At 51.4% G+C, this 5,811-nt stretch overlaps 1 long non-coding RNA gene across 2 annotated transcripts; it reads right to left on the minus strand.

Annotated features, from left to right (window-relative positions):
- Window positions 1-3,376: 3,376 nt before the first annotated feature.
- LOC120234996 lies at window positions 3,377-5,370 on the minus strand. 2 transcript variants are annotated; one of them, XR_005529268.1, is made up of 4 exons: window positions 5,120-5,370; window positions 4,662-4,767; window positions 3,696-3,816; window positions 3,377-3,522 (listed from the first exon to the last, which is right to left on the minus strand). It is a non-coding gene; the product is annotated as an uncharacterized LOC120234996 (long non-coding RNA). The 2 variants fall into 2 exon arrangements; XR_005529269.1 differs by lacking the exon at window positions 4,662-4,767.
- Between the last annotated feature and the right edge of the window lie 441 nt (window positions 5,371-5,811).

The raw sequence follows: 5,811 nt of genomic DNA on the forward strand, positions 1-5,811 counted from the left end.
CTTACATTTCTGCACCATTTCCCACGAGGTTCTGGAAGGTGGAGCCACGTCTTAGATGTCTGGCCCAGGGTCTGGCGCGAAGGGGGTCTTCAGTAAATGTTTATTGACGTGGACTGCTGTGGGAGAAGAGTTTCATTTCGAGCACTAGAAAAATATGCTCAGAATAAGCCCCTTTCCCCTTCCTACGGGGAGAGCTGGTGTTTCCACCGCCCTTCCCGTGGTCACTGCTGCCAGTCCGGAGCAGGATCCCCCGGGAACTCTCCAGGGCCTGGAGATTTTGTGCATGGCCGAGCACATCCGTGGCTGTGGCCTCCTGCTTAATTTCCATTTTGATCTGTCAGCTTAGCTATTGCGGGATGTGAAGAAAGCCGAAGCCGCTGCTTCTCAGATCGACCTGGACAGACGGACATCTGTGCCTGTGCACGTTCTCATGTGCGCCCGTGTGTATACGTGTGGGGCTGTGTGCACGCGGGTGTGTTTGCACTGGCAGGCGTGTGCAGCTCCCACCTGTGACGGCCCTCGGAGGCAGGGATGCTCTGCACAGGTCACAGAGTGAGAGGCGGGGCCGGCCTGGAGCCCGGCACTTCGGACTCCGTGGACTTGGGACAATCACTTCATCTCCCCCGGAACTGAATTACTCTCCACCAAACGAAGAGACTGGACCTCTGACTTCTGATAACCTCTCACCACCCTTAGAGCTCAGAGGCATCGGGCTTTCTCTCTGTATGGTCACCTCCTCTGCAGAGCAAAACCAAATGTGGACGCTGGTTAGGGGAGGTTCTAACTGGAAAGACTGTCGCAATACGGGGGTCAGGCAGACGTTACAGACCAGGTCAGCCAGCCCTTTGCGAGGCCAAGGCACCTGGGAGGTCCGTGTCCGGCCGGCCGCAGGTGAGCAGCCGCAGGTGAGCGGCCGCAGGTGAGCAGCCGCAGGTGAGCAGCAGCAGGTGAGCACGGGCTGCAAGGGGCCGTTTCCTGGAACACAGAGGCTGGGGTTTCATTCACTGCTGCTCTTTTCCAAGAGCACAGGGCTCAGGTCAAATTGAACATTTCGAACCTCAAAGCCAAGTCCGCTCTGAACTCAGTGGTGGGGGGTGACCTGACAGCTGCCCTGAGCTCTGAAGATTCCCATGAGAACTGGATGCGGGCACTGGTTTGCAGGTTGAAAATGAGGGCCGATCGGGGTGCCTGGGGGCTCAGTTGGTTAAGTGTTCGACTTCGGCTCAGGTCATAATCTTACGGTTCATGAATTTGAGCCCCACGTTGGGTTCTGTGCTGATGGCTAGGAGCCTGGAGTCTGTTTTGGATTCTGTGGCTCCCTCTTTCTGCACCCCCCTCATGCTCTATCTCTTTCTGTCTCTCAAAAATAAATAAACATTAAAAAAAAAAGTTTAAAGAAATGAGTGCTCATGGCTGAAAGTTATGTTCTGGAGGCCAGACCGGGAGCCTGCATCTAGGACTGTGGTCCATTCTCAGTAGCGGAAAGTTCTACCTCAACATCTTAATCGAGTGAAGGTTTTCTTTTCTCGGGTTGCAGCAAGTCTGAGCTGGAAGGTGGTGGGCAGGTGGTGTGCGGCTGATGACATAAAGGACCAGGGAGCCGCCTGTCTTCCTGCTTCTTCCTCCCAGCCTGTGGCATTCATCTTCATGGTAGAAGGATGGTTGCTCTTCTTGTGGGCATCATTCCGCATTCCAGGCAGGATACGGCTTTGCCGTTTTATTCAAAAAGTGATACCCTCTTTCATGGACCTTGGGGCGAAGCTCCCTGGAAAGAACTGTGTCATATGGTCACACCTAGCTCCACGGATCTGCGGCAAGTTAAATATAGCATGAAAATGCCCCGCCTCATGGTGAAATTCCTTGAATATTGAAGCTTTATCTTAAAATATCTAGTGAATTTACTTACAAGTCTACATTCGTCTTAATATAAAAATAATATTTGAAGTATTTAGCAGTTAAGTAAGACTCCCCCCCCCAAGGCCAGACTAAAACTGAGGACAGGCCGTGTCCAGTTGGTGGCCGTGAGCACGCAGGGCACACCCCATGGAGCCGCGCTCCCCCGGGCCCTCCCAGGATGGCCAAGCAATTATCGCTTCATCACCTCACGGTAATTGGACTTCATAGACTTGAAAACACGGAACCCGGGAGGGCTGGGTATAGAAACACTATGGATTTTCAGTCCAGAGGAAACACGTGTTTAGAGAAAATAGGTTAAGATATAGTCATAGCTAAAGCTGCCCTAAAGAGAGATATTGATTATTATTTGATGCCTCAAATAATAACAAAATTGCCAGATATCTCAGGATTTGCCCAAACAAAAGCTACTATTGAAATGAACAGCATTGGGCTTCTGAGCCCCCGTGGCCTGGAGAACCGGCTCGGGCTTGCAAACGTGGCCGAGAATCTGTGGTCTCCTCTGCAGGGGAGACTTGTTCCTTTTGTGTGAAGGTAACACAGCTGGCCCTGCGACTTCCAGGTTGTGGGAGGGAATTGCTCTGACCCCAGAGTGTCTTGCCCCTTTGCATGTCCATGCATTCGCTTAAAATGGATCCTTCCACGCATCAGACGCTCTCCTAGGACTTTGGCATTGGACAAATATGAGGGATACGGCCCCCATCCTCAGACAAGCACACAAGTTACTTTTAGAGAGGGACAGGCACCAAGATTAAATAAAATCTGGCGATTGTTACATCAGAGGGGATTCTGGTGGTCAGCCTCAGGCACTGTGGTCAGGGAAGGCAGCCTCCGGCCAATGCTGTTTACGCTGGATCCAGCCCTAGCAGGGATGAAGGTATTTCCATGCAGGCCGTGGCAACTTTGGATTTTAGCTTGGACTTGGCATCTATGATATTTTTATCAATTACTCTGAGTTCTGTTCTCTGACGTCACACAGAACTATTCTCTCCAACCTTACTGCTCTTCAAGTAAACAAACAGCTGTCAGGTCAAGAGCCTTCCCACTCATCCATTCAATAGTCCCTGCCTGTGTTTGGATCTTCTCCAATCCCAATGGCTCCCTTCCAGCTGGGGACCCTGCGACCAGAGCCGGCACCACGGCCTCGGCCATGGGGCCACGGGAGCCATGTGGACGTGCCCAGGCCCCTAGGCCTTGCTGGCCACTGCCCCCCTCAGCACATGGCTCCATCCGCATCACTCATGCACACTCACCAGACTCTTCCAGAGATGCTCTTGTGTTGCATGCAAGCCAGCACCTATGAGCAGAGGCTCCAAGGAAGCCTCAGGCTTTGTTCAGGCTGAACGTTCAGACTCGCACAGTTATTCTCATCCTTTGTAATTCGACCCAATTCAAAAAAGAACAAACCTCATAAAAAGCATGGTAATAAAAAAAAAAAAGTGAAGGAAAACAATATGTCTGCACTGAGCCGCAGAGGGCTCGAGTTTAGTGAGATTTCCATCTGGGAAAGGTTCAGGGGAGATCCCATTTTATCCAAACTAGGTCAATCTTTGCTTTTCTCTTTCTTGCTTAACCAGCCGCTTGCTCGCTCATGGCTTCTCCCGGTGCCTGTAATGAGAAATGTGTCCCAGTGTAATTACAAAGATAAAAGCTCAGTGAGCACAGGCAGGGAGAGCGGGCACTAGGAAAGACCACATGCTCCAGGCTGTTCCCACTGCTCAGCTCCAAGCGCCTGGTCCAACGGAAGGTGTGGGGCAGCTCCTGGGCAGCCCGTCACGAACCTCTTTGCTAATGAAGCCAAGGATGGTCTTTTCTCCCATAAAGATGAAGCCCTGTCTGGGAAGTCAAACGAATTTGCATTTGTTGTGATGGTGACCGCAGGACAACTTTGAGGCATTTTAGCTGGAAGATAAAAGCTTTGGGTGAATGACATCGGCCTCCTTCTGACTAAGCCGTCAGGGCCACCATTAGCCCATCCATCAACCTACCCACCCATTCATCTCTTAATCCCTTCACCCTCCCGCTCAGTCATCCAGCCACCCACCTCTCCAATCCATCCATCCACCTACCCACTGACCCGTCATCCACCCATCCGTCATCCATCCATCCATCTGTCCATCCAACCACACATGCATGCCCACCAGCTTCCCTTTGCCTGCTTGCCACTTTCCCTAAAGGGCCTTTTCTAGGGTCCCTTCCCCAATTCATCTGGGGATCCAAGGTGCTCTGTGCGTTGGGGAAGGCAGGTGAGGTGTGCAGCTCACCTCAGCCGGGGTGGGGACAGCGATTCAGATGACCCCAGTGAGCACTGATGTGTTATCATCATAACTATTCTTGACTGAGTGCTCTCCATGGTGTTGGACTCCCATCATGTGGAATCGTTTTGACACATTTAAGGGGTAGGTGCTACAATCCACACTTTACTGAGACCAGCTTAGAGGAGTTAAGTGCTTGCCCAGCATCCTACAGCTACGAATGAGGGAGTCTGGAGTCAGATCCATGCAGTCCGGCTCTGAGGCCTGGCATCTCTGGATCATAGCCGCTCTAATCTCTTCCCTCCAGGAATGAGTGAGGTCCCAAGTCACATCGCTTCAGGGAACGACCTCCCCCCCCGCCCCACACACACACTGAGAGCCTGTTACAAGCTCTCCAATTAGCCAGCTCTCAGGAATAAGCCACGGCCACGGCCATGGCTCACCACCTGGCCGCCAGTGTACAAGGTGCTGAAGGCCTTTGCACACTGTTACCATGGATACCACTCCCCTCCTCAGGTAGGAATATTTCTGTGCGCTGCCTGGAAAACAGAGATTCAGCTACACCAGCTGATGATTTTAAAGACAAAGCTGCCCTTTGCTAGAGAGAAAAGAAAAAATAGTAAAATTAAAAGCCCTCACAAATTCTGAGGTATCATACTCATTTGGCTTTTTGTCTTGTGCTTAGGATTTATTTTCATGTTGAGGCGGTTCTCATGTGGAGTGAGATATCTGGCCTCTGACTTCCAGGGAGAGTGCAGTGTGGGGGTGACATCTGTCATTATGGGGAGCCTGGGCTCCTGGACAGGAAGCAGGATGAGCTGAGGCACGCCCTTCCCTTCAGGCTGGCGGCTGGCGGTGGTCCAGGGTGCAAAGCTCCTGGCCCCGGCTGCGGAGTCGGCTACTGGACATTCTATGTGCAAGCAGGTTTTCAGAGGTTCTGTGTCACCCACCTGCTGAGAATGTCCCACACATGACCAGCAATTGGGGATCGAGGAGGAACCCGGTGAGGGTCTGGCTTCTGGACTCCCAGCCATGTCTGAGGGACCTGAGGTTCCCTGGTGGTGGCTTGAATCTGCCTGGAGCAGCTCAGGGATGCCTGGGAGGGACGAATCCCAAGCCCAGCTGAAATCAGAGCTGCTGGCTTAAGTTAGTTTTTAAGATATGATTTAGATACAGTGAAGGTGCACCTTCCTAGGATGCAGTTCTGTGAGTGTTGGCAAATGCGCAGTCACGTAACCACGGCTACAAGAAGGTATAGAACATTCCTTCCCCCCTCCCTCAGCTCCTGGCAACCACCGATCTATTTTCTGTCCTTAGAGTTTTGCCTTTTGGGAATGTACTATAAACCGAATCGTACAGCATGTGGTGTTTGGAGTCTGGTTTCTTCCAAAGAGCATGATGCATTTGCGATGTATCCATATTGTTGGGAGTATGGAGAGTTCCTTCTTTTTATTGCTGATGAGTTTTCCATCAGTTTGTCTACCGCTTCCCCAGTTAACAGACAACTGCAGTGTTTCCTTTTTTTTTTTTTAGGTGGTTTTTAAAATGAAGCTGCCATCGATATTTGAATACAGTTGTCGTGTGACAAAGATTCTTATTTGTACTCTGCTGAGTTCCGAGGGCTGAGATTGCCGGATGTTAG

Source organism: Hyaena hyaena, unplaced genomic scaffold (assembly GCF_003009895.1).
Source record: "Hyaena hyaena isolate Hyena2069 unplaced genomic scaffold, ASM300989v1 scaffold_118, whole genome shotgun sequence".
In the NCBI taxonomy this organism is placed as follows: domain Eukaryota; kingdom Metazoa; phylum Chordata; class Mammalia; order Carnivora; family Hyaenidae; genus Hyaena; species Hyaena hyaena.